General features: G+C 40.8%; 1 long non-coding RNA gene across 2 annotated transcripts; it reads right to left on the reverse strand.

Annotated features, from left to right (window-relative positions):
• Positions 1-533: 533 nt before the first annotated feature.
• On the reverse strand, positions 534-7,602 carry LOC307223818. Of its 2 annotated transcripts, none has more exons than XR_013842282.1 (4): positions 7,516-7,602; positions 5,279-5,334; positions 4,350-4,458; positions 534-634 (listed from the first exon to the last, which is right to left on the reverse strand). It is a non-coding gene; the product is annotated as an uncharacterized lncRNA (long non-coding RNA). The 2 variants fall into 2 exon arrangements; XR_013842283.1 differs by having other exon boundaries at positions 5,279-5,337.
• Positions 7,603-7,918: the final 316 nt, after the last annotated feature.

The following is a 7,918-nucleotide window of genomic DNA, read 5'->3' on the forward strand; positions in this document are numbered from 1 at the left end:
ATGTATGTGTGTGTGTGTGTGTGTGTGTGTGTGCGTGTCCCCGTGTGTGTGTGTGTGTAAAATAGTATTTTTACAAATATTACATTTATGTCCAATATTTTCTCCACATTGAACCTATGTGCAAAGTTTCAGAGAGTTGCCCATTCAGGCACTGACAAGACCCAGCCCTTTTAAGATGGTGGCTGCATGTGTCTTCAAAACATCTCCTGGCAATAATTCCTGTTGATCTTAGTGGGTGTTGTTTCTACTGACATATGCTCACATGCCACAGAATTTGGTATTCTCTTGACTTCTGTTTTGAATTTATTTGGCTAGTAAGATGGAGCTTACCTTGCCCTCCAGTACACTTGCTGCAGCTTTTGGCAAAGCCAGAGGTCACTTTCCTGAGCTGTTTTTCATTTCATTTTATGTGTGTAAATGTAACACCTTATGAATTACTTGGCTGGTGTGTTCTGACAGCTAAAAAGCAATTGTCCCTATTTGGATGGTGATTTATTGAGGGAACATTTTCCTTAAAAAGCAAAGCAAAGCAAAGCAAAGCAAAAGCGATTTATAGGTCCCAGGGTTATTCCCTTGATGGCAGAGTTCACCTTTATTGTCCATGGCCGTCTTGTATGTGAGATCGTCCTTTATTCTGAACAACAACAAAATACGGCAGAGGTTTTCCTTCTTTCCTTTGACCAGCCATGAAAAATCTGAAACCTGCATTGACTATACATGTATACCAGTTACAGGCACTTTGGATATGCATGTTGCTTTGTAATGACCACCCACTTTTATCTCTGGCCCCATCCACCACTGATGCACAGCCCCCATAAGGTTGTGCACAAGAGAATTTGGCACTCTGGATGAACAAGGTTCCCCACATCTGGCTCAGGGGAACAGCTGGGGAAAGCTCAGGAGGATTGGCCAGGGGGACTTAGAGGGAACAGCTTCTTGTCCCCTAGTCACCTGCTCCCTCTGCCTAATAGTAGGGCTGGGCCTGTTGGAGGTTGCTCCTAATTTAGCTAATTCTAGATTGTAACTTCTAAGAACCAAGATCTCTGGGGCAGCCAGTGCAGGATGTGCCTACAAAAACACAGTCCTGGAGCACTGATGTGCAGTGTGTGGGAGGGGGGCATTGTAACAGTGGTCCTCCTGCACAGCTGGATAGACAAATGGGAGCAGCATGAAATCCCAAACCCCTAAATAATAGATGTCTGAGGAACGGGGTAACTTGATTATGCCCAAGTTGATTTGCCAGGTTTGTGAAGGGAACTGCTCCTCTTTTCTAGAAAACAGGACTATAAACGTATTTCCTTGTACTTACAGGTATGGAATAGATCTTCTGCTATGCTCTTTTGCTGAAAATACATACAATGTCTTCCTTTTAATTTCTATTCAGTTTTTGTCAGATCTTTAATTTCCATGGCCTCTGTTGAACTGAATATTTTGTGAGGCAAATCTACCCAATGATACAGACTGATTACTGAGTGGTTGGATTGTGGTTTGTATTTATTTGTTGTTTGTTCTTATTGAGTTTAATTAATTTTCTGCTGAAAACTTCAATAAAGATAATTAAAATAGGGTGTGTGCAGTCAGTCAGGTCAACAATAAAAGGGGTGATGGTGATAGGGGCTCACTACAACCTATCAAACCCTAGAATCCTCCTCACATTGTCTTTTTGTTTATTCATAGTAACCCTTAATGAAATACGGGAATTGACTTGCATATCACTTTGATGATTTTATTGCATCAGGGAGATGGCTAACTTAATATATCCAGAAGTTAAGAACATGTCTACTTGTTATGCCCCCTCCCGGACAGGTTGACAACGTGTACTTTAAAGTAAGTTTGACTGTGTTCAATGGAGATTACTTCCAAGTAAATATGTTTAGGATTCCATCTGAGCATCACAACCCTATCCCTATTTATTTAAAAGTAAGTCCCTAGTAAATGTGTTAGGATTGCAATCTTAATATATGATTTTAGTTATTAGTTACACCACAGGTAGCCAATGAGATGCCCTCCAGATGTTGATGGACTATAACTCCCATCATCCTTGGCTGACTGGGGCTGATGGGTGCTTGAATCCAGCAACATCTGGAGGGCATCATATTGATCATCATTGACTTACATTTTATCTTTGGATCTCAAGCTGCAATCCTGCACTCATTTATTGGGGAATAATTCATTTTCTTCTGAGTAGACATATGGGATGGCATGGTCAATGTCTCTTCTATATAGGTTTCCTAAACATTCAAATAATTCTAGCTACAGCTCTCTCTTTTTGTAACTTTCTTCTATAATAATGGTAAAAAAAAAGATTTAAAAGAAGTTCATGTACAACAAACAAAACCCCTTGTTTCTTTGTGAACAGAAATATTTTCTTTTTAAGTCTATGGTCCCCCCCCCCAAAAAGGATGCCACATTCTCTTGATTTGATGTTCATGTTATCTTTTGTATTTATAGAAAAAATATCACAGGGCATTCTGTTTATTTACAAGGGACTCATGTGTATTTTTATAGCTTTTCTGCTGTCATAATGAATTACCAGCAATAAGCAATGCTTTGTTGGCCTCAGTGAAAATCAAATGAAACCCAGCAGGAGTTCCAAAAGTGCATTGTCCAAGTGTGTAAAAATGCTGCGTTGATGACAGATCATACTGTTTTTATTAAAGCTGAGAACACAGACTCTACTTTGCTTTTTGACCCTAGCGCTTTACTGTCAAGGTGATTTTATTTCTACAAATTTCCCTTCTGCAGGCCTCATCAACGATTCACCATAAAACATTAGACAAATTCCCATCACCTGTATGTAATTAAGGCTGGTTTGGATGTGCAGCTCATGACAACTAAGAAGATGTTTTTCTGCTTTGTGTAAAAAAGAAATCCACTTAGCAGTGTTCATTCAAGACACAATGTCTCCTTGTTTTAGTACCTGCTTCCTTTCATTCCTTTTTAAGCTGATAAGGACATCAGGGAAAAGGTCTTGAATTAATGCACTAGTTATAACATTTACCCGCAACTGGAAAAATCTGCTTTTTAGTTTTGTTGGGGCAAGGAATGAGGAAGAGACTAAATATCTCATTACAAACCCACCAAGATGTGATGATTCCAGAAAAGATGAGTGCAACACATGGCACTTGTCTACTCCGAAGTAAGTTCTAGTGATACTTACTCCTAGGCAACTTTGCATTAGATCACAGACTTAAGCACTTTTTAGAAATATGGTTACTTTCCATTTCATTTATCTTCTCCATATCTAGTAGGTCAGGGCTTTATTTCTAAAAAGAAGAAGTGCGAGATTGACAGCCCAGTCCCTCATTCAGAGTCAATCAGTCTGAACCCATGTATATGCTTACATGTAAAGGCAAGGGTACATTGACTGTACCCTTGGAGGTACGGATATTTGGAGGACCTCCTTCAGATGTCCCTGTCATTTGTTGCAAGGCATGTGACGACATGCAGGAGGGTCTTCTCAGTGGTGGCTCCCCAGAGTTTCCTCTGGCACCTCGACTGTTTGAAAATCATTTCCCCCCAAGCCTTTTAACATTTTTATTTCCTATTGAAATGCAAATCTTGATGCACTCTTCTGTTTAAATTTTTGACCATTTATATTGCTGTATATTAATTGAATTTAGTTTTTATGCATTGTAAACCCACCATCAACATTTTTTGAAGGGTGAGATATAGTTGATTACACAGGGTTGGGGAAAGGGCATTTTACAGCCACCTTTAGCATGTTCTAGGGCTTAGCTTTATTGCTCCGGTTTTGTATATAAATGATGGCATATGTTAAGTTTTTAGTTTGTCAGAGATTGTGTCATTTAGTGGCATAACAGAAGTCTCTCTTATAAAAAGGGACAATGGGACAGACCTTGTCTTCAGCATAAATGTTACAAAAAGAAATGGTGTGAGGTGCTAGAGTTAAAACCTAACCTAGAAGTCATACTTTGTGATCTGGAAACTGGTAAATGCCAGATGTTATGGGGTTGGTTGTGGTTGTTGAGAGATGATAAACACCCCACACATCCTGTGTTATATTTTATTTTTGACAATTTTGTATCTGGAAATCTTGGATGAAAGAGCATGCCCACTAACTTCATCACATGTTCTCCAGCATTAATTGAAACTCTGCTTATAGACAACTTTGCAGGGGCGAGATCAGAATGCCACATTTTTTTATTATATTGAAATGTAAAGATAATGCTGTGGTGACAGACCTCAAGTTGTCATCTGGGAGATAATAGCTTGTTCTAATAGTGCTTCCCATTTAACTGTGTATATTTCTTTTAGCTTCCTAGATATGCTTGGATATTCTGGTCCTTTTGCTAGACCACTAGAAGATTTGGGAAAGGAATACTTACCTGGCAGGGGAGTCACCTTGATCATTAGAAGATTCAAGAAATATTTCCGTCTGGTAAGACTCCACTTCGTTCCAGGCAAGTCCAGGTCCAGGCTGTTTTGGCTGAGGCCCTGGAACAGAAAGTAAGTTCTGAAGCCGAAACCTTTGATTCCTGGCTTTGACGAATGCTCTTCTGCCTGTCATCGACCCTACTAAGCCTTGCTTCATGTCTCAATTGAGGTCCATTGTGGGCTGGGGTAGAATCTGAGGAGGCATTTGTTTGCTAATACTTGACTCACTACCTATTTGTATAAAATAAGAGTGGCTACCCTGTGGCTCTTAGCTGTTGCTGTACTCCATCCTCCATAAGCGCCAACCATCATGGCCAATGGTTAAGAATGGTGGGAGCTGTAGTCCAACCACTTGTTGAGGGCTACAGGTTGGGCACACCTGGTGGAAGAGATCATTTAGAGCAGGTGGGACACAAATGCGGGCCTGCACAGAGCATCCTCCTTAAGTCTCAAATGTACTGTATTTATTTATTTATTATATTTGTATACCGATGATGATGATGATGATGATGATAATTTTATTGTTTATACCCCACCCATCTGGCTGGGTTTCCCCAGGCATGCTTCCGGGGGGGAAAGTCAGACATTAAAAACTTCCCTTCCGTTGTGTAATTCTTTATCTCCCTGACATCTGATCGGAGGGTGTTTCACAGGGAGGGTGCCACTGCTGAGAAGGCCTTCTGCCTGGTTCCCTGTAACGTAACTTTCTGCAGTGAGGGAACTATCAGAAGACCCTCAGAAGTGGACCTCAGTGTGGTTCGCAACATAGAAATACAAGTTGAGAACACAAAATACCTAATAAAACAAAACAAACCAATAACCCCGCTCCCACAAACACATTTCAAAGGCCGTAGAATGTTAATCAGACAAAAGCCTGTACCTAAAAATATGTTGCTCAGAGTGTCCGCTTCAAATGATTGCACAGCCTGGCCAGAGCTGCTGAGACAAGATTGCCAGAGGGCATGGAATTAGCTCAATCTAAATTACCATGCTGATGGAAGAATTGCCAGCCTAACAAGATAGTTACTAAAAGGATACACTAATCAACACATAATAAAACTCATAGCACCAAAAAGTAGCTAAGTGTCTTGTAGACAGAGGCAGCAGTACAAGTGCTTAGTTCACTTTCAGAAACAAACAGTGGACGAATGTGTTTCTAAAGTGTGTGTAGACTTTATCGCATCAAAGTAATTTCAGAGCAGTTTCCTACAAACTGTAAAATAATACAGTAAATACAGTGTACCTACTGGGATCGCTTGTGCTATAGCTGTGATGCTCTATTGTTATGTCTATTGTTGCTGTTCTTGCCTTTTGCTTGTAAACTGCTTTGGGATTCACTTGAATGGAAATACATTGAATCAAATTAGATCTCTAAGGAATTAGATCTTTAAGGAATTATGTTCATCAATCATGGAGCTATGGCAATTTTGTTCCATGCATACCCTGGGATGGAGCATCAAGCCAAGGGAGAGAAGCCAAAGGACTGGGGATGTTGCAGTGGCATTTGGTCAAACTGGCTGTTGGATTTCTATCGTTGTCACAACTAGCAACACTACCCAAAGGGCTGGGGAGGGATATTAAGGTAGGCTTTCCTGATGAGCACTCTGAGGCAGTTTAGGAATCTAGGAAGCTGTCATATGCTGAATCAGACCACTGGACCATCTAGGTCAATATTGTCTATACTAACAGGCTCTCTAGAGTTGCAGGCAGAAGATCTTTTCCAGCGCTATCTGCAGATTAAATGCAAAGCAAGTTACTCCACCACTGAGCGTAACTGACAAAAATGAATTAATGTTTCAAAGGGGACACTAAACACCAACTGAAAAAAGTCAGGGGTTTTTTGTTTTGTTTTTTTTTGAGGGAAAACGAAGCATAATATTAAAAAGTAAGAAGAGTTTATTTGCACAATTCCCATTAAAATAAAATATTTAGTGTGGTCCTGGAAGCCATTTCATATGTCAGAAATGACATTGCACTATTGAGGACAAAGATACTGAAGGATATGAGATGGCCTTAACCAAACATACTAAAATCTGAGCTTGCTGATGGAACTATAGGTCTTCATTTCGGCAAGTACCTAGTTAATCCATCTTCCTTCAAGGATTTGTATGCCGGTCTTGGGATACAAGAAGCAGCTGCTGACAGAGGCTAGTGGAAAAGGAAAGCTGTGCTTTTCCTTTTACTTTGAGACTCCTGCTGGCTGAACTGCTGATGGAACTACTATTCACCAACTGTTAGAGAGACATGCTTAGCCTGCTGATGGGACTACAGCTTTTGCTGATGACCTGACTCTCTCTTTGCTTAAGGATGCAGTACTGCAAAGGGTCCCCGTGGTTTTTAAACACAGTCCTCCAATATCCATGCTTGAACGTCATCTCACACTTTCCCCTATTAAATACAATGCAAAAACCATGAATCCCAGCACCTTGGCCAAACTCACATCATTTGTTTAAAGCGCTATGATACCACTTTAAACACCCATCATTTCCCGCAAAGAATTCTGGGCACTGTGGTTTGTTAAAGCTTCCGAGAGCTGTAAGGAGATTCCATTTCCCCACGCAGATCCCTGTCAAGAGAGATTGACGAGGAAAACCTTTCTGAGAATTGTACCTCTGTACCACCCATAACAAACTGCCACCCATAACAAACTGCAGCTCCCAGAATTCTTTGGGGAAAACCCGTGACGGTTTAAAGTGGTCTCATAGCACTTTAAATATATGATGTGAATGTGAGCATTGTGCTGTTACAAATGCCTGTCTCCAAAGTATGGATCTACATGATTACACCCTCTTATCCACACTGTTGCCAGCATTAAAAAATGCAATCATACCCTGCACCTCGTGGTGCCATGGTAGTGGGAAAACCCTCCATGTTTAGGACACAAGTTCTCAAGATTTGTACCCTTCAAATACACCCTTTAATCAGATCTTCCGCCTGTCCCTTCTGACAGTATTCTGTGTTACTTCTGAGTAACTGACACAGTGCACCCTGTTGCAACAAGGGAGTGAGGCCTGATATCCAGAGCACTTGCGTTCTCATGCTTTCATGAAAGGGAAATGACATCAAAATTCACGGACTGTTTGAGGACCGAAAATATAATTACCGATGAATAATTACCTTAACTCATTTAAATATACTCGAGGCTTTATGAGGCCTATCGCCTTCCCTCGATGTCTGTGGGCAGGTGTGGGAAGGCACGCCAGCATTTCAAATTCTGTGGAAAGGTTGTGTAATGGGCAATGTCACATTAAAGGGCACAACAGGTGGTGGCCAGCTGGTAACCTAGGCAACCAAGTGGGTTAAGTTGTGGCCTTCTGAAAGAGGGCAGTGTTTGTACTTGGCTGAGGTAATAAGACCAAAGAGGCATGCAAGGAGATTTTCTGTGGAAGAAGATTTCTAGGCAGCCCCTCATATGCAACTATATGGATGGCAGCTGAGAAGGTACAGACTTCCAGTGTAAAGAGACAAAGAACTCTGAGCCCCAGGGGAAGAGACTATGTATTATTATTATTATTATTAT

The sequence above is a fragment of the Podarcis cretensis genome (genome assembly GCF_951804945.1).
Source record: "Podarcis cretensis genome assembly, chromosome: 9".
Taxonomy (NCBI): domain Eukaryota; kingdom Metazoa; phylum Chordata; class Lepidosauria; order Squamata; family Lacertidae; genus Podarcis; species Podarcis cretensis.